The following is a 20,081-nucleotide window of genomic DNA, read 5'->3' on the forward strand; positions in this document are numbered from 1 at the left end:
CCTATCTGGCGGCCACATTGGGTCCCTCGAGCAGCACAGCCCCCTGGGAACAGCAATCGATGGGGCGGAACAGCCTCCCTGACAGATGGACCCACGGAGGCTGGGCTGCTTCAGCAGAGCTCCCTAGGAAACCGGAGACAGGAGCCGAGCCACCATGGCTGCCTCCTAAATAGAAATGAAAGGGGGTGGGGAGATGAGGAGGAGGAGGAGGCCAGAGCTTCCAACCAGCCCCCTGGAGGGGCTGGACGGCCCCCCACCCTTTTCCATAGCCCTAAAATCCCCGTATGGGCAGGGGTCTTTAGAGTTTGCCTAGAGATGGGACTTGTGAGCCCCGCTCCATGCTCAGGTGAAGAGCTTTGCCAGGCTCTCCATCGTGGACGCCTTTTCTAATAAGCCCAAAGGCTGGTGTGTGGGTAGGGGGGATAGGGGGTGCAGGCAGGCAGTTTACCACATTCCTAGGGCCACAAAGGGCCTTGGAAGCCAGAATGTCAGAAGGGCCTTCTCTGCCTGTGGGGGTGGGAGATGATCCCTGGCCCCTGCATGTGTGGTGGGGGATGGAGAATGCCTCCTGCTGGCTTCCATATTCCCAGATCAGTCAGGGAATTCCTTCCAGGGTTTAACCTGGGATTTCTCAACCTCACACTATTGACATTTTGGGCCATTTAATTCTTTATCTTTTGCATTATAGGATGTCAGTAATGGTAGTGACAACCAAAAATGTCTCCAGACATTGCCAAATATCCCCTGGGAGGTTCTCTAGTTTAGAACCACCAGTCTAACCTCAGGACCAGTCCCCTGGAGGGAGTAGCGAGGACCCCCATGAGGATGCCAAAGATCTGCCATAATGGGGGAGAGAGGTCTTCCAAAACAGCCTTGTCCCCTGCTGTCTCAGGCCCAGAAGGGTGGGAGATGCGGCCCCCCCACCACCACCATGGTCCCAACTGCCAGGTTGGAGCAAACCATGCTTGCCTGAGATGGCAGGGCTGTTGGCGTCACTGCTCAGCTGCGCCAGGCCTGGTGCCAACACCTCACTGCTGAGGCTACGAGTCATGGGGGCAGGGAAGCAGGCATGGTCAGTGGGCACTCGGGCTGCCTAGATGTCCTTCTGTCTAGTCAGCTTGAGATAGGGGTAGCCAGCACAGATGACCAGCCTTCTCCCTTCCCGTGGCACCCTGGCAGTGTCTCTGCTTCCTCCCTCTCGGTCAGTTTTGGGCTGGTGTTGGGGCTGGCAGAGCTAGTGGGGGCTACTGCTACTGCCGAGCAAGAGAAAGGATTGTGGACACAGGTCCTGCCGGCCCAGCCAGCTGACAGCTGGGCCACCTGAGCACTGAGCAACTGCCCCCTCCTGGAAGGTGGGAGGGAGGAAGGCACTATGGGTTGGCTAAAGGGTACAGAGTCCCCTAACTCACAGCCTTTAAACCAGGGGGTTGGGGAGGGGGCTCCCTCTGGAGACATTTTCTTCTTCTTCCTGCCCAGGAAGACAGGAGGGAAAGCACTCTAGTGCACAGTCTCACTGCCGGGAAGTTCCTGCATCTGTCTAACCTACTTCCTTTCTTCCTATAGCATCAGCCCTATAATGGCCTGCAAGCTCTGACCCCAACAGAAACTGGGCCCAGCATTGCAGGCTTTCTGGCCAGGGTGTACCCTCATTGCTGGGGAAGATAACTCATCCATGGGAGAAATCTCAGTCAGAATACAGCTCGATGGATTCCTGTGTGTGGGGAGGAATGAGGGTACCTCAGTGGACAGGGCTGGGGGATGAAGAGGAGCATTGGTGCCAGTTGACAGACTGCCCCAAGACACACTGAATCCTGTACCAGCCTAGGGGGTCCCAGGGCAGGGAGGAAGAAGTGACTGGGAGGTGGGCAGTGGCTTTGTAATCGGAGATGGCCTGGCGGGCTAAGGCGGCAGCTTGGGGCTGGGGTTTAAAATAGCGCCTTGGCCTGGCTAGGACCTGGCCAGGACCTGGCCAGGATCGGGTTCGGGTCACCCGCAAGGCAGCGTGGCCACCACCATTCGGCTCAGGTTTCTTGCCTTCCCGGATGATTTGGCGGTGGAGGAGGGGGCTCACCTAGGCAGATGGATCTAAGGAAAGGAGTCCAGGTGTGGCCACTAGAGCCCCCACAGCAGGCCCTGGTCCATCTCTTTTTCCTGTGCCCTACCCCCCCGACATGGGACAGACTTGGTCCAGCCGCATCCCAATGCCGTCCCTAAACATTTAGCACCAACTGGGACCAGGCTCTGGACAGCATGGAGATGGGTAAGGCCTTATCCCTCTCCTGAGCCCCAGGAGTGCACAGAAGGAGAGAGAGATCAGTATGCATTGTGACCCTGTCGCTCCCATGTTTCACTGATGTCCCAGACTCACTCTGAAAGTCCCTAGGCCCGAGGGAAAAAAAAAACCCTCCCAGGCTGCAGCAAGAGCGGAAGGTGGAGCTTCCGGTAAGCCTTCCACCTGGGAAAATGGCTGCAGTGGGAGGGGAAGATGTCCTCAAAAGCTAGTGATCATCCTAGAACATTTCCTAGGATGGTTCACTCCCCTAGTGTTCCCTGGAGGGAGTGACCAAACAGAGTGATCTCCCCTACCCCTCGCCCCTCCCACAAAGATCTCAGGCATAGGTCTGAGAGTGCATTCTGGTAATTCTGTCTCCAAGTAGGGTGCCCACTTCCTCAGGCCAACTCAAGGAACAGGGAAAGGGATCAGGGGATATGAAGGGGGTGTCCCCTCTTTAGTGTTTCAAGGGAAGTAGATAGTTATAGCCCTACCATTCTCCATTATGCCATTTGAAAGAGGAAAAAAGTTACTTCCAACAATAAACAGTTCCATCTAACCACAGCCCCAGTGCTTCACTCTCCCTTGCTATAGTCTCTGGGCCCCTGGACACAGTTGCAGTCTCTGGGCAGTGGTCTCTGGGGCCTGGCAGGTAGGGATTCTCTTCATTTTCTCCTCTTTCCCCTGGATTGAGTGGGTGACACAGGAGGCCAGCCAGCTCAGGGCCAGATCCCCTCTCTCTAGCTGAAGCAATAGCCAGCACTCCTGACGGAGCTCACATGTATCTAAAACATCGTCTTGTATATCTTAATGATTTCTCAACAGCCCCTGATTGAAGCATGCCCAATTTAGCAATGCCGTAAGTAACTTTTTATATTTCCTTAGGGAATCATTTCACTTATGAATCTTTTCTGAATCTGCAATCTCGATTAAAAGTTGATGTTGTTTTTTCTCATCTCCTCGGCTTCTGAGATGCCTCCCTAGTGAAAAGGGTGGTAGCACCATCAATCCTCCTCATTAGTCTGTCTGGAGAATTTTTCTTGAGGGTGGAGTAGGGGACAGCAACCAAGTCTCCTCTGTGGTGGCACCTAGGGGGGTGTGACCCGGGGGAGTGCTGCCTTCGGGGAGGGGCTTGGAGAGGTTGTGGGGGGAGGGGGCATTGACTGTCTCTTGCCCACACACACTCCCCCATGGGCCCCCATCTCAGGGACCTCTGACAGTGTTTCCGTTGGAGAGAGGGGTTGTCCAGCCCATTCTGCCTTTAGGGTGTGTCCTCACACCTGTAGCTTAGGAATTTGAGGAGAGGGCTGAACCCCATTCAAGGCTCAGCTTGATAGCAAAAAACTGGACCAAATCCAGGCCCTTTCCTGTACAACTGCCATAGCCTGGGTGAATCAGTCACTCCCCTCTCAAAGCCTCAGTTTCCTTATTTGCAAAATGGGAATGAGATTTCTAAACAGATGACCTAGCATGCTGGTGAAGGGTTCACTTAACACAGTTCCTCTACAAAGGGTCCTGTCCCAATTCCGAACAGTAGTTTTTTCCCTCATCTCATTCACCTTCTAGTCCTGGTGACGCCTTTGAGGTGGAGTAAGTGGGACTGGCATAATTATCTCCAGGAGGAGAAGGGACTGGTGGGATTGGGACTTGCCCAGGGGTTGCCCCAGGAAGCCCACCCAGAGGCCTGCCTCTCCTGAGAGGCAAAGGTCAGGGATGCAGGAAGGCTGGGGGGCAGACGAGGATGATTCTGAATCTGCAATCTTGATTAAAAGTTGATCTCAAAAGAAGGCCCCCCTGCTCCCCTCCCTGTTGCTAGCTGGGGGAAGGACTTGCCCAGGTGCTGGGACCTCTGGCTCTGACCTCTAACCTTTGGCTTCTGGGCTGGGATGGGCCTTCTCAGGACCAGAGTCACGACTGGGGGTGGGGCCCAGGGCATCCAGCGGCGGCTGGGCTCTGGGAGTTAACGATTTACGAGGGGCCCTTTCTAGAGGCCTCCCTCCTCCCAGGCCTGGCGGGCAACCCGTGACTGCCCAGGCGGCTAGACACAGAACCAGTCTCACCAGTTCAAAGAGCAGTTCATCCCGGGCCCACCCCCAAGCACTGTCTGAGCACCCCATTCCTTGGAGTCTGAAGGGGAGGGCAGAGTAGGGGGTGATAGCTGGGGCCTTGGGGCCCCAGGTCTGAAGAGAAAGAGACTGGGCCATTTTTGGAAGTCTCAGTGCAGGCCATTTCTGACCCCGCACTGCCCTCCAGGACCAGATTTGTAGAGAGGAGGCTGAGCCCCACCCTGCCTCCTCCAGCAGGCCTCCTCCACACCACCACACCCTAGCCTGCAGGCTTTGGGTCGGGCAGGGCACTTTCAGGGCAGGCTGGCTTCTCCTGCCCAGGGCACCCCTCCTCCAGGTGTAGGGCTCCAGATTGGGACACTGTGCCCTCTGCCTCCCCTAAAGCCCCATTCAGTTACCTCCCCACCTCTCAGCCATGCTCTCCCTCCCTTTTCCTGAAATGGGGCAGGGAGGCTGGAGCCACAGCTTTGGCCTCTGGGAGCACTCAGTCCCACTCCCATAGGACAGAGTTGAACCATGATTATGCCTAGAGAAGCCAAGGATTATTGTCAGGGGCACGAGAGCCCCCAAACTGTCCCTCTCCCCATCAATATCCCATATACAGGCTGAGTTCCCTGTGCCTGCCTGAGAACAGGGCTGTTTTTGGTTGTCTGTGGCACACGTGTAGCTGTGTCTGGGCAATGGGAAATATGACTTGCTTCCTGCTCTCTCTCAGCCTCTGTCCCCAGAGTCATTTTGTTCTGGGGCTGGAGTCTCCCTTCTGTCCTCATCCTTTCCACTCTGTTTACACAGGTCAAGGCCAGGCATCAGCCACCAAACTGTATTCTCAGGAGTGGGCAAGCCTGGGTTACTTGAGAGACCTGGCTTTTTGAATTTTCATTTTACAGCTCTCTGCTCCTGCGGAGGTCATGGGGGTGGGGTGGGGAGGAACTAAAGTCCAGCGGTCAGTGCATAAGGGCCCAGACCCAAAGGCCAGGGGCCACAGTCTGGTGTGGTTAGGCTCCTCCCTGCCTCTGCCCATGTGTGCACCCCCAAGCCTGCCCTGGGATTTTGGCTGAGGTCACAGTCCAGCATGACCCCACTGAACACTATCCTGTGCCCTGCCCCAGCAGGCAGGGTTTCTTTTTTTTTTTTTTTTTTTGAGACGGAGTCTTGCTCTGTCACCCAGGCTGGAGTACAGTGGCCAGATCTCAGCTCACTGCAAGCTCCGCCTCCTGGGTTCACGCCATTCTCCTGCCTCAGCCTCCCAAGTAGCTGGGACTACAGGCGCCCGCCACCTCGCCCGGCTAGTTTTTTGTATTTTTTTAGTAGAGACGGGGTTTCACCGTGTTAGCCAGGATGGTCTCGATGGTCTCGATCTCCTGACCTTGTGATCCGCCCGTCTCGGCCTCCCAAAGTGCTGGGATTACAGGCTTGAGCCACAAATGCCCTTGCTCCCATCCTTTGTGATACAGGTGACAGAACTGGTACCCAAAGAAGGGTAAACCTTAGACCAAGTTCCAGATTGGCCATCTTTATTGGAGACCCTAACTCCCACACTGTTCTCCATGTGGCCATTTCCAGTCACTGGATGTTTAATCAATGACAGATATTAGCAAATAAATGGCAGTCATGGAAAATGCCTCAGAAAAGGCATGGATTGAAATCCTGGTTTTGCTACTTTGTAACCTCACACAGGTGTCCAAGCCTGTGGATTTAATAAGCCTATGTTCAAAAAGCAATTAGCATGGTCCCTGACAAGCAAGAGCTCAGAAAGATTCTGGCTACAATTGTTATTACTGGTATCTCTTTGGAGGCCAAGCTTCCGGCCCAAGGCAGGTAGGGGACTCCTCCTTACCTTCAAAGGATTTTCATGGCGGGAGGTGGTGGCAAGGGGATGAGTGGTGAGATGAGCAAATAAAAGCTATTTCTGTGCACTGTGGTCACTGTGGCCATAGGAGAGGTCCCAAAGCCAGATGAGGGACCCAAAGCCAGGCCACAGAGTATAGCTGTGCAGTACATGCACTGCAAAAAGGCACCTAGCAAAGGGACCTAGGAAGCTGAAAGGCAGTCTGTGACCTCCTTCGGGTTTCCTGTATCTGCCAAAAGTGGGTACCTTTTTCTGATTTGCACAAAGGCTAGTGGTGGCCCTGTAGGTATGGCCCGAACTCAGGCTGGAAGTGGCAGTCTGAGACGCTTCCCAGGTGATATGTGCTCCTGGTCTTCCATGAGGAGTTCATGAGCTGAGCTTGATGAGGCCTATCTTAGCAGAGGGAATGGTACATGCAAAGCTCTGGGAACCTGGAGAGGAGTCTTAGGGTGTCAGGGAACTGCCAGTGTTCAATGGCATTGGTCAGCAGGGCCTGGTGGGGAAGAGGGCCAATTAGGGAAGCCAGGCTGAGTAGGGTAGTCTGTGAGGAACCACTGCAGGATGTGAAGCAGATGAGCCTCACTGGAGGCTGTGGAAAGCCTCCCTAGAACAGCACATGGCCTCAGGGGTTCGAGAACAGCTCTGATGCCAATTTCATTTCAGTTTCCTCATCTGAATAAAGGGGATGACATTATTGCAGGGGCTGCTATAAGGACTAAATGAGATAATGTACCTTAACTGTTTAGCACAATGCCCTGCTCAGGGTAAGGGCTGCACAAATACCAGCCATGGGTGTTATCAGCAGGATCCAGGAGAGCACAATCCAGGATCCCGGGCGGACACACCCCTCCCTAGAAGACAAGGCCGGCGATGCAGGGGCCATCTTCCCCAGCGGTGCTGGAGACTGAAGGAACTTCTTCCTGACTTGAAGGCTGATTGTTTCAAAAAACTCAGCAAAAAGTTTAATAGCAAGGTGAGACTTCAATACTCCTTTTTGAGGTAGGGAGAGGTGGGAGAATAGTGAACCAGGCTTCCCTTCTTCTTGGAGAAGGGGGCTGTGTTGGGGACAGTCTCACCCAAGGGCAGAGACCCTCATCCCATCCTTCCTGAATGTCCCCCACTTGTCTCATTGGCATCTGTGGTGGAGAGTTCTTTGTGGATGGCTTGCACGTGACATTTTCTGTTTCTGTAACACTTTCTGTGGGGACAATTCTGCCCTTTTCCTCTGTGGCTCCCACATGGGTTGGATAGGTGAGAGTCTAGGTCTCCCTCCTGAGGTGTTAATTTCCAGCAAGGGAAAACTCCAAGATCCACCGTCTAAACTGGGCCAGACATGTCAACACCCCTTCCCTGCGGAAGCCATCACCACTGGGACCACCTGGCCTTCCTCAATTGCAGCCTGTGGCTCCTTGACCTTTGCCCGCCTGAGTTGGGGGTGGGGGTGGCGGCATGAGTCTCAAAAAAAAGTGGGTAATAGCAATTCTCTAAAGTGGAATTACTACCCACCCTCCCCCATGGACCCCAGCATAAAGCTTTTTGGGGGGTGTGCATGACCTGACTCCCGTACTGACCTTAGGCTTCAGGAGATCTGTGGCATAGAGTTTCACTTCATGGATCCTAACCCTCTGAGACCTGCTGCTGACTCCCAGGGAACAGGTCCTCCCTCACAGTCTGTGCCTCAGCTTCCCCAGAAAAGGCAGATGGAGGTGGGTTAAATGCTTGGAGATCCTACACCTGGGATTTTGCTTCCTTTTTCCTTGCACGGTCAGTGCCCAACGCAGTGCCTGATACTCACACTCAGGCCCAGAATACCCATCTTTAAGCAGTTTAGAAGTAATCTTATGGGGGTGATGGGCATCTTAAAACGGTTTCCATAGCAGGCACCTTACTTTTACTCACATGGCATGTTTGTTTGGAGGGAGGCATTAAAAGGGCTGCCGGTGAGGAGGAGAGAAACTAAACACCTCCCCAAGGGAGCCATTTCTTGGCATAGTAGTTAAGGGAGACCACTTCTCAGCATTCGGAAGGAACTGGTTGGGAGGAGGTGTCCACGATGTCTGGGGAAGGGTCACTTCGTGTGGTCTTGGATATCAGGAGTGGGAGAGAGGCGACACATTCCAGATGAGCTCTGCCCTTTGACACCTCCCCCCTCCACACCACTCTGGCTGGGTCAAGGCCCCAAGGCCACATATAGAAGGCGTGGAAGGTGGGCACCAGCTGCTGCTGCCAGGAGATCCATGCTCCACAGCCCTCGCGCCAGCCTCGGAGACAGCCAGGCTGCGCAGAGCAGAGGAGAGGAAGCAGCGAGGTGGGAGACAGTTTCGCTTCTCCCACCGAGGCCGCGCCTGTGGCTGCAGGCGCCCGGATCGCCTCAGTTAACTCCCTGTTATCTGGGCCCCAATCGATCTCAGGCTGTAACGTTTAACCCTAGGCTGACTTCCCCAACTTGTCCTCCCCCTCTCCCTCCCCTGCTCGGGTCTGGGGACCGCGTTTTCTTCGCCTCGCAGATGAAAGTCGGCCTTGCACAAACACGCCCCCACGAATCCCAAAGAATTGGAGAAAACTTCCACTTTGGGATTATATGCAGTTGGGATTATATGAGCCCGGGGCTTGCACCATGGGTACGTGAGGTTAAGACATCTGCAGCAGCAGGATTAGCCCAAGATGAGCAGATGAAGGGGGGTCAATGATGTGAAAGCGGGATATGTGGGTCCAACTCTGTCCCCACTGGGCGCCGACTCTGGCAAGGCTGAGTTTTCCTTCTGTCTTTCAACCAGTACCTATTGAGCGCTGCTGTTCCAAGCATTGTTTCGGGTTTTGAGTGCGTAGGCCATGGTCTCAAGGTACCAAATATAGGTAGTCATTTTAGCCCCGGGACTCGAGAGTTGAGGCTGGTGCCTGTCTAAGAGACAAACTATCCTTTCTCGCATCAGTTTCCTCATCTGAGAAATGGGAACGGGAATCTCCGCCCCTTTTCTCCCGGGGCCCTAGTGCCCACTGAATCCATTAAGGTGCTCTTGGAAGGGTGGGGTCTTGGAACACGCGACTCCTTCCCAAGAGCCCTAGGCTAGGAATCTCTGGCCCGCCGCGCACCTGAGCTGGGGGTCGCGGCCAAATTCTCCCTCCCGGTCCTCGAAGCTTCTGGCCCCGCTGAAGAGGGCACAGAAAGATAGCAGATTTCCCCGGAGGTGCGTCTCTAAACCCAGACCGCCTCACCAAAGCGGGGAGGTCGTCCTTTTTTTTTTTTTTTTTTTTTTTTGTAAAGTTGGGGGAAATAGGCGAAGACAGGGCGCGCCAGGGAGCTGAGCCTGGGTGGACCGCGTAAGGGCGCGGGGAGCTCGAGGCGCAGCGGCTGCAGCTCCGGCCTCAGAGCCCGCGGCGTCCAAGTGGCCCGAGCTGCGCTGGGAGGGAGGCGGCGGGAGGAGGGAAGTGAGCCGAGGTGGAAGGCGGGTTGGCGGGGGGGAGGGAGCGGCGAGTCCGGTCCGGGTTTTGCCGGCAGCCCCCGGGCAGCGTTCATAGCTCCTGCTCGGGCGGGCGCGCGGCGGCGGCGGCAGAGGCGGCTGAGCCTGAGCGGGGATGTAGAGGCGGCGGCAGCAGAGGCGGCACTGGCGGCAAGAGCAGGCGCCCGAGCTGAGCGAGAAGAGCGGCAGAGCCTCACCCCCTGAAGCCGGGCCCCGCGTCCCAGTCCTGCCCAGCCCGCGCCCAGCCATGCGCGCCGCCTGCTGAGTCCGGGCGCCGGACGCTGAGCCCTCCGCCCGCCGAGCCGCGCTCCGCTCGGGGGTGATTAGTTGCTTTTTGTTGTTTTTTAATTTGGGCCGCGGGGAGGGGGAGGAGGGGCAGGTGCTGCAGGCTCCCCCCCCTCCCCGCCTCGGGCCAGCCGCGGCGGCGCGACTCCGGCTCCGGACCCGGGCACTGCTGGCTGCTGGAGCGGAGCGCACCGCGGCGGCGGTGCCCAGAGCGGAGCGCGGCTCCCTGCCCCGCCCCTCCCCCTCGGCCTCGCGGCGACGGCGGCGGTGGCGGCTTGGACGACTCGGAGAGCCGGTAGGTGTCGGGCCACGGCCCTCCCTCGACCCCCCCCGGAGGCCGGCCCCCTCCCCTTCCCCGCCTACCTCCCTCTCCTCCCCCGGGGTTCGGTGCGCGGCCGGGGCCGGAGTTCGCTGCAAGTCGGCGGAAAGTTTGGCTGCGCGGGTTCCCCCTAAGTTCAGGTGCGGAGAGCCGGGGACGGGGAAGGAGGGGTCCGTGTTTGGGAGGGGCGGGGGGGCGCCCGCAGCATGAGCCGCGGTGCTTGGGAGCCTGGGAGACCTAGCGCCGGTGATCGCTCGGTGGCCGCTGCTATACCCAAGCCTCCCTAAGCCGCAGTATGCTCGGTCGCAGATCACTGAGTTCAGACAAAAAGAGGGGTTTTAGGGTCTGGGACAGCGGCTTGGGCGCCGTGGAGTGGGGCTGGGACGCTCCCTGCGTGGTGCCGCGCCCCCCCCCCCGCCACTACTCCAGCTCTCCGGCGCTGGGGCGGCGGGCGCCCGGGGTCCTCACCTCTTGGCGTTGGGCGGGCGCTCAGCCTGCGGGGGAGGCTGCTTGTAGATCTCTGGCGCGCACTCCCCTCATCAGACCCCACTCGCAGTCCTGTGTTGAGGGGCGACGTTAACTGCTCTGGGCGCCCTCGACCACGCGTGACTGAGCCTCCCCCACCACTTGGAAGAGGCGGCGGCTACTTCTGCATTTCTCCTCCGGCTCCTCGCCCCCGCTGCCCGCGGGGTGCCCGGCAGGCTGATGAAGTTTGACCTTTTTTTTCCATCAAAGTACCCCACCACCACGGTGCCCCGCGGCCCCTCCCTCCCTTCCCTGCCTTGGGGAGTCTTTGGGGCTGTCTCCCGAGCCCCGCGTGGGCCAAGCAGCGTGCAGAGCCTGGGAGGGAGAATGGGGGTGTTCCTCTAGCTGCGGAACTGTGGGGGGGCGTACGTCCCAGGTGCCTGCCACGCTGCTCCGGCCCCAAATTTACCCATGAAGTTCCGCCTGAGCCCCCCTCCCCTTCGCATCCCCGGAGCGGAGTGAGGGGCTGAACCGCCGCGAGAGGAATGTGTTAATTTTCTGGCTGGGGGAAGCTGTCCTCGCCCGTAATGGGCTGCTTTCCGGCGGGGAGCGCGGGGTGCGCCTGGCTTTGTTTATTTGTAGGATCGACGGAAAGTGAGTGACCCCGGTTTTTAAATGAGGGGCCACCTTCGGGACCTGTCAGAAGAGCTGAAGTGCCCAAAGTGGGAGCAAGATCTCTTTTTGTTCTTTATTCCCCCCCGGGAATCGGAAGGGGTGTGCGGAGTTGGACTGGTGCCTCCGGCTGCAAGGAAGCACCAGTAAATTTGGGGGGTTCTGTAGTGCCTCATTCGGAAAGACCCGCTCCCTGAAGTCTCCCGCGACAGGGGTCTGAAGGTTTGGCAACCGCGCCCTACTTTGCCCCCTGGACCTTGGGTGGTCTGAGAGAGTCGCGTCTTCGGATCGGGGCTGGGGGGAGGGGAGCTAAGGGGGTGGCCGGCGGACCAGACTCCTGACCCCCGCCTTTCCCCGCGCGGCGGGCGCTATTTGGAGCCCTTGGATTTGTGGTGGGCCCTGTCCCCGCCCCCCGCATTTTCTTTGGAAGTGTTGGGGAGGGGGCGAGTGTGCGATCGCTCGGCCCTCGCCCCCGCCGGAGCCGCCCCAGGGCCGCCGGCAAACAGAGTCCCTTTCAAGTTTTCCGCTGGGGCCGCCTGGCGGGGGCTGCGAGCGCAGTCGCTGCGGACTTGTTTGGAGCGCGATTTGAACGCCCGGCGCCACCTCAGCTGCCCCAGCCCGTGGGGTGGGGGGCGTCTGTCCTTTGCAGTTGGGAGTATTTAAATTGGACGTTTTGGGGGGCCTCTGGCCTAAGCGTCACCTGGTCGCCCTCCTGAAAGACGCCCGTGCCTTGGTTTCCAACCGCCACTAGAAAACCGGGAACTGAGACCGAAGCCCCCTCTAAACCCCTTTCTGAGAGCCGTGCGGGGAGACTCAGGCCGGCGGGCTACCTACCCGTAACTGCGTATTGTTGATTTAGCAGTTTCCCTAGATGAGAGTCAGGCTGGAGCTTGGGGGGGTGGGGAGTGGCTCGCTCTGCAGCTGTCACCCCCCTCCCAGAACGGAAATTGTCCTCTCCTTGGGGAGGAGGGAGAGGGGGTGACGGTTTGATTTTTGCCCTGGGAAGAGATGGGAACAGCTGAGGGAGGTTGGCCTCTGAGTTCCCAGCCAGCCCCCGGAACTTGGGTAGAACCCCCCTACCCCTCATCCTCGCAGGAGCTGGGTCTTTCCCAGGGACGTCCCTAGTCAGCCTTGGCCGCCCTCTCCATGCCACCTCCCTTTCCAAGGTGAGCCTCTGCAGAAGACAGACCCTTGGCAGGCTGGCTGTCGGGTTGGTGCCTTATTTATGTGTGTATCTGGTCCTGGCTGTTTTCGCCGCTCAGCAGGTGACCCTGGCCAGGGCCTCCTATCTCTCCCGCGACAGAGCCTGTTGACTTACCCGAGGGCCAGTGGCCTCGTCTTTATCACGTGAGGCCTGGAATGTCCACCCGGCTGGGCTGGGCTGGGCTGGGCTGGGCTGGGCTGGGGTGGGTGGGGGAAGGGGAGGGGAGGATTCTACATCCAGGGCCCTGGCCAGCAAAGGCCCATGTTCCAAGGGTTCCCACTGTGACCCTAAACTCTTGCTGCCGCTTTCCAGCTCTGCCTGCCTCCTACCCATTTGGCACATGTGAAACTGAGACCCATAGGAGTGTGGGGGCAGGTTTGTATCTGGGTGAAGAAACAAGTCCAGGGGAATTAAATACCCTGCCTTCTTTTTTTTTTTTTTTTTTTTTTTTTTGAGACGGAGTCTGGCTCTGTTGCCCAGGCTGGAGTGCAGTGGCCGGATCTCAGCTCACTGCAAGCCCCGCCTCCCGGGTTCACGCCATTCTCCTGCCTCAGCCTCCCGAGTAGCTGGGAGTACAGGCGCCCGCCACCTCGCCCGGCTAATTTTTTTTGTATTTTAGTAGAGACGGGGTTTCACCGTGTTAGCCAGGATGGTCTCGATCTCCTGAACTCGTGATTCGCCCGTCTCGGCCTCCCAAAGTGCTGGGATTACAGGCTTGAGCCACCGCGCCCGGCCTACCCTGCCTTCTTTAGGAGTGACTGCACCTTGTTGTTTATGGGAGGATGGAATGGAGGGGGTCTTGCCAGGAGGGAGAGAGGGATGTGGGCTGGGCTGACTTTCCAGGTTGCAGGATAGGGTGGAGAAATGAGGGAATACGGGTGAGCCAGACCCAAGCCTGGGTTCCTAGAGCCCCTGTCTGGTGGCTTGACGATTTAGTCCGAATTAACAAGCATGATGCTCTGGGGCATGCTCTAATTGAACAACGATGGGGGTTCACACATTGTTATTACTGTTATTATTGCCCACTCTTTATATGTTATTCATTTGTTGGCCCAATATGTTTGTATTGAGCACCTACTGTGTATCAAACCCCACCCTTCTGGTGGTGCACAAATGAATCACTGCTCCAGCTCTGGAGGCAGGCCCAGGATAGAAGCTCCGCCCCCTTTCCCCGCCCTCTGGGGCCCTGATTGGGGCTTTCCCTCTTTTCTTTTTTCTGGGGCTCTCCCTCTCTTACCCCCACCACCTGGTCCCATCCTAGCTGCGTGCCTGCGTGCGTGCGTGTGTGTGTGTGTGTGTGTGTGTGTGTGGCGCTGTATGTGTGGCTGTGTATGTGTGTGTGAAGTGTCCTTGATTAAGTGTATTAATAGTTAAACTCTCACTCATAGCTGGAACTCACCAGACCACAAAAAACCTCCCCCGTTACTCACGCGCTACTGCCCAACAAGAATATCCCACTAAAGTTTTTTCCTGCTTTCTCTTACTCCCCCTCACCTCCCCCCAACACTGAGCCCACCCTTCCTGGATTCGAGCAATGAGAAAGGACTGCCCCCTCAAAGACCCAGGAATCTCCAACCCTCCACCTGCCCCCTAAAGCCAGAGGCAGTGTCAGCTGACAGAGATGAGGCTGTGTGGCACTAGTCTGTTGCTCTGGGATGTGGGAATCTGGGTGATGTGTGCTTATGACTCAGGACATGTGTGTCTCTAAGTCGTGTGTCTGTATTTGTGAATCTCTGTGTTGAATGTCTTTCTCAGGGTGACTTCTCAGAGTCTGAACATACATGGATTTATGAATCAGGGCATGTGTGTCTGTCCTGATCTAGAAGTATGTGGATCTGTAGTGTATGTGTACATGTGTGTTTGTGAATCTGAGATTGTATTTCTGAAGATTGGCTATGTCCCTGTGAATCTGGGAATGAATATATTCTGTGAGTTGTGTGTGCTTGGAATTTTGGAGAGTTTGGATTTGTGATTTGTGTGTATCTGTGTGCTTTGTATATGCTTATAAATCTGGGGGATCTGACTGAGTAGGGTGTGTCTGAATTGTGAATGTGGGAGTGGGCCTGTCTGTGCTGTATGGACAGTGGTTTCTCTCTGTCTGTGGCGGTGGCGGCTGGCTATGTTTTCCTTTCTCGTTCTGTATCTCTGTCTTACTGAATCTCCCCCTCTGGTTGTTTGAGGCCCTGAATGTGTGTGTGTAGAATTGAACCTCTCACACCCAGTCCTTTCCCCTGCAACCCCTACAACCCTTCCCTCCCCAGCAGTAACTGGGCAGCCTCCCCGTCTGCCTGCCTGCTGGGAGTTTTGGAAGCCACAGAGGGAGATAGGGCCAGGGTGACAGTGTATATCCACGGCAATGGTAGCATGTGATTACGGGAATAAAAGGATTTTAAGGTCATGGGTGGGTTTTCTTGAGGGAGGGTTTGTGCCCCCACAACCCACCATTTGGTGGAGCCAGTGGCAGCAAAGGGCTGGCCTGTGTGTCTCCAGGCTGGGAGACCTGCCCCTATGCAGGTGAATGTGGATATATGGGGCTTACCTGGGAGTGTAAGCACATGCTTGCACACATATGAATGGAGCCTGTGAGAGCATGTGAGTCTGGCTGCCAAATCCCCAGATGAGAATCCATAGACTTGTTCCCTGGGGGAGGATTCCCAGGAAAACTTCTTGCTTCTGGGTATCACGTGGAGCTGGAACCTTGCGGTCCTCTATATGTTGAGAAGCAGTCTGGTCCCAACCTTTGCCTGTACCCATACTCCCAACTCCAAGTCTCGTGTCTCTGGCCAGAGACTGGCTGGGCCAAGTCACCTGGGCCAGGCCACATCTTGGGGTGTCAGTGCCCCTGGCCCCGCTCCAGCCCCTGTAATTGCATTCTGCCGCCTAATCCCCCGCCAGCTCAATTAGATCGCAAATTCTTCTTCATTTCCTGCCTCTGATGCTGGCCTCCCTCTGGGCTCACAGGGCCTAGGAGGGAGGGAGGGGGGGGATCCTGCCCCGTCTTCCACAGCACTGGGGGCTCTGAAGAGGTGATTAGTTCCAGGCACTCTGGCCCCGGAGCACAGGTTAGAACCCTGGGGACCAACAACACAGGGCTCCATTGGCCCTTTTTAGGTCAGCCTCAGTATCCTCACACTGGGGCAGGGCCGGTGTTACCTGGTTCAGGGGCTCTGGGTAGACCAAGCAGATTACTCTAGCCAGGACCCTAGCTTGTACCCTCACCTGGAGCTCCTACAGGCTCTGTGCCTCTCCCATCCTCAAAACAGTTGCCATTTCCCCAACCCCCACAGCAGTTGTGACCTTGTTTTTGACCTTTTCTGGGTATCCCTTGTCGGAGCCAATTGAACCACTGAGCTCCACTCCTACCAGGTCCTCCTAACCCCCACCCAGACAAGTGTGTATGAGCAGTGGCTCTAGAGTCCTTCAGATCTGACTCCAAATCCTGGCCATGTCACGGCCTAGCTGGATGTATGACATTTGGGCCAGTTGTGTTATCTCTACAAACCTCAGTTTCCTAATCTCTGAAATTGGACAGTAAGAGAATGCCTGCCTCACAAGGTCATTTTCAGATGGACACAGATGGTTGCATAGTGCCTGGCAGGGGGAGGTGCTCACCTACAATCTGTATTCAGTAAACACCGGCTTTTATAGAGACAAGGAATGCACATCCCCCGTGAATCCTAAGAAAATAACATGTGGCTCACACCTAGCACTTCTGTCTCCATTCTGCTGATTACCAGGTGTGTGACTGTGGGTGCATCACTTTGTCTGACTTTCTCTTCCCCATCTGTAAAATGGGACTGATAATAGGACAGACCCCATGGGGCACATGGTACCCTTCTCTGGGATGATGCGTGCAGATTCTTGGCCTCAGTATGTTTTCAAGGTGTTATTTGCCTTCTTTCTTTCCTCACACCAAGCCTAGGGTGGAGTGGAGCTGGTGAAGACACAGGCTCAGGGACAAGGGGACTGACCAAGGTCGTGAAGCTAGTAATGACGCCAGGCTGGGGTAGGGTGGGAGGGCTGGGGGGTGACCTGCTGGCTCAGCTGAGCTGTGAGGCCCAGTCGTCCCTCCCCGCAGGTCTCTGTGGAAAGTGGTGGCTTGGCTGATTTTTCCTGGGAAGGAGAAGCTGGATGTCTCCCGCTCCTTCCCCAGGAGGTGCCATGGCAGCGGCTGTGTTGACAGGCCTCCTGGCTTTCTTGATAGGGTGGCTGGCAGCTCTGGAAGGCCGGCTGTGCCCAGATCAGCCTGAGGGAAGAGGGAACCGCAGAGGTCTCCCTGCCATCACTAATCCCCACAGCCCCTCCCACCCTCAGCCTGTCCCTCCATCGCAGGAGACTGGCTATGATGGAGGTGGTGGAGAGACAGGCCAGAGGTGGGGCAGCCCTCCGCCTCAGGGTCCCCCATCGCTCCTCGGCTAGTCTCCTGCTTCCTATGACCTCTGTCACTCACTGGCCTAGCTCTTTAATATTTAATGGCCCTTCAAGCTGGCCCCCTGCCCCAGCCCACACAGCCCCCTTTGTCTCTGCCTGCCACCTGCCCCCCTGGGGCATCCCTGCTGCTGAATTACTGACCCAGAGGCTGCCTCTGCCCTAACTGTCCCCCACTGTGCCCACCCCTGACACTTTCCCTGTCCCTCCTGACCTACCTCCCCCACACCTCTCCTTGTGACACCCTTCATCTCTTCGGGATTCTCTCCCCTTCCCTGACATCTCTGACCATCTCCCTGCCCTTTTCCTCCATTTTCCTCTTTTGTTGGCCTCCTCCTTCCCAGTGGGACAGAAACCGCGGCAACTGGTCCGCCTGCCTGTCCACCCCGCCAACCCCTGTCCATCCCTTCCTGCCCCCTCCCCCACCGGCTGTGCCGGCCGGCCGTGAGAGCTGGTTTTATTTATTTTTCTGTTTGTTTGGGAAGAGGGCAGTGGCGGCTCTGGGCCCTGGCTGCTGCGCTCTGCTTAGAGCAGCGGGCAGGCGGGCCTCACTGGCCTCCCAGGAATGTGGCCGGGACGCCCCAGCTATATTTACTCCCCTCCAGCTGCCGGCCCCAGCAGGGCAGAGCCAGGCCTGCCTGGTGGCCCCCGGGGAGCCCTGTACCCACCTTCCCCTGTCTGGCACACCCCACATCACCCTTGGACCCACCACTCCCTCCCTCGCCTGTGACCTTTTCTGACCTCCTCAGACGTGCCCAGCCTGCCAGCAGGAACACTTACTTGTGTGCCATGCCAGTACGGGCGTAATGTTCGGGCACTGGGGGCCTGGGTTCCTGTGGGGCAACACCTAGTGGCCCCTATACCCCTAAGTAGGGGCCTAGGCTGGGCCTGTAATCCGATGGCCAGAACTATGCAAAGCATCTTTCCAGGCCTCTCTCCATCGACCTGGCCCCTGCTCTTGCCACAGTCCCTTCAGCTCTGCTGTGATCACTGGCAGGGGTGATGTCAGGTGGGGGCCTGAGTGGGCTTGAGTGGCTGTGCTCTGGCATCACTGGATCCCCAGGTCTCTCACACAGGCATACATACGTATGTGTAACACACCTGCTTATACACACACACGTGTGTGCAGAAAGACACACTCACCCATGAAAACATGCTGGCTTATACCTTCCTTGGAGGCAGGGCTATGCCTCCTGTCATTGATCCCCTCATTCATCAGATGCTTATTGGGGCTTTTTGAGCCTGCTCCTTGCCAGCCTTGCAATGGGATATGGCAGTGATTCTTCTTGTACCCCCAGTGCCTGGCACCAAATAAGTGTTTGAAGAACTTTAGCTGCTGCTGTAATCAGTTGTGGCCCCCAACTGTTAACTGCTTTTTTTTTTGTCTTTTTTTTTTTTTTTTCTTGAGATGGAGTCTCACTCTGTCACCCAGGCTGGAGTACAATGGCACCATCTCGGCTCACTGCAACCCCTGCCTCCTGGGTTCAGGCAGTTCTCCTGCCTCAGCCTCCGGAGTAGCTGGGATTACAGGCGCGCGCCACCACACCCGCCTAATTTTTGTATTTTTAGTAGACACGGGGTTTCTCCACGTTGGCCAGGCTGGTCTCGAACTCCTGACCTCAAGTGATTTACCTGCCTTGGCCTCCCGAAGTGCTGGGATTACAGGCGTGAGCCACTGCGCTGGCCAACTGCTATTGTTAGAATAGATTGTAACAAAGTCAGTGATAATGGGTAGCCCAACAAAAGTTCTCTCTGTGGCAGGCACCATGTTAACAGCTTTCTGACTTTCACCTTTTTTCATCCCCATAGTAGCCTCGGGTGACATGAGCCCGTACCTGGGACAGATGTGTGTTGTTAGCATCCCCATATACAGATGAGGAAACTGAGGCCTTGGGAGTTTGTGGCTTGCCACTGCCTAGTGGGATGGAGTCCTGGCAGAGCCCTTGACAGGCTGTTGGCCTTTGTATGCTGCTTCCTGAACCTTCCACACTACCTGGCACACAGAAGGGACTCCTTAAATGCTTGCTGGGCACAGGCCTTGCTCTTTCCTCTTTGAGGCCCCCATAACCCTTGGCAATGGGCCAGATGTGGTAGGGAGATGGGCTGATAGGCTAGTTGGGTGGATAAAAGTGGATGAATGAATGACTGGATGACTGGTGGTGAGGATGAGTACTGTCAGGGGACACTGGGATGGGGGTGTGCTGGTGGACAGGCTGGCATGTGGAGACCCACTGGCCCTGTGGAGGATTCTGGGAAGCAAGGTGGGGGCAAGGCGGAGAGATGTGACCAGAGAGCAACAGGCTGCTGAGCCAAGCCAGTGGGGCAGGTCCTATCTTCTTCATGGACCACAATTTTTCCATCTGTCAGATGGGCTTGGGAGCCTTTGCCCTGGCTGGCCGCCAGCTGGCCTGGGCTGGAACTGGCCTGGGAGGTGAGGGGACTGTGGCGGGAAGGAGGAAGCAGTGGGTGGTGAAGACAGGAAGATAAAGCGTGGAGCTTGGCTTGGAACCTGAGAAGCAGAGAGACCAGCCCTGACCTGACGCCCGCCCTCCCTCCCTCCTAGCCGCAGGATGGGGTGCAGGCATGCAAACCCCCCGCCACCCACTCTCTCACTCTCTCTGGTGTGGGCTGACTTCCTGACATCTGTGGCATTAGTGGCTGTGTGTGCCAGGAGGAGGTGGCCTGTCCCCTAGGACTAGACCAGTTTCTGTCCGGGCCAGGGGCCCCACACAGCTTCATGCTAGTTCCTGCTGACTCTGATGAGAGAGACCCAGCCCCTCTCCTGCCTGGCCCACCTTCCCCAGAGCTAGATGGGAAATTAGTTAACTGGGCTCATAGCAGTAGGCAGAAGTGGACCTGGTCCCCTTTCTTCCTGGGGGTGTCAGATCTTGATGACCTAGAATTTCTTAGTCATGGGAGTCTAGAATTATAGAATGCTTGGAATGGAGGCATTTTTCAAGTCAGGATTCTTGTTGGGATTCTGGAGTCACAGAACCATGGATTTTGCTGCTAGAAGGAAGTGTAAATGGTCATGTTTCAGTCTCCTTGTTTGATGCCAGG

At 56.7% G+C, this 20,081-nt stretch overlaps 1 protein-coding gene and 1 long non-coding RNA gene across 14 annotated transcripts in view; one reads left to right on the forward strand and one right to left on the reverse strand.

Moving 5' to 3' along the window:
* The first annotated feature begins 9,186 nt into the window (after positions 1 to 9,186).
* Positions 9,187 to 20,081, forward strand: part of CXXC5 (CXXC finger protein 5) — a 36,636-nt gene continuing 25,741 nt past the window's right edge. For 6 of the 13 annotated variants that reach the window (XM_073994399.1, XM_065546854.1, XM_065546851.1 and 3 more), the window contains exon 1: positions 10,337 to 10,392. The gene's annotated coding sequence lies outside the window, so the exon portion shown is untranslated. Of the gene's footprint in view, positions 9,376 to 9,739; positions 10,229 to 10,336; positions 10,393 to 11,291; positions 11,372 to 12,377; positions 12,556 to 20,081 lie in introns of those variants that run through there. The other 7 variants (XM_065546849.1, XM_045394946.2, XM_065546847.1 and 4 more) reach the window with 4 other exon arrangements.
* On the reverse strand, positions 9,740 to 11,106 carry LOC141407071 (uncharacterized). Its single transcript, XR_012414163.1, has 2 exons — positions 10,721 to 11,106; positions 9,740 to 10,565 (listed from the first exon to the last, which is right to left on the reverse strand). It is a non-coding gene; the product is annotated as an uncharacterized lncRNA (long non-coding RNA).

Source organism: Macaca fascicularis, chromosome 6 (genome assembly GCF_037993035.2).
Source record: "Macaca fascicularis isolate 582-1 chromosome 6, T2T-MFA8v1.1".
NCBI classification, from domain to species: Eukaryota; Metazoa; Chordata; class Mammalia; order Primates; family Cercopithecidae; genus Macaca; species Macaca fascicularis.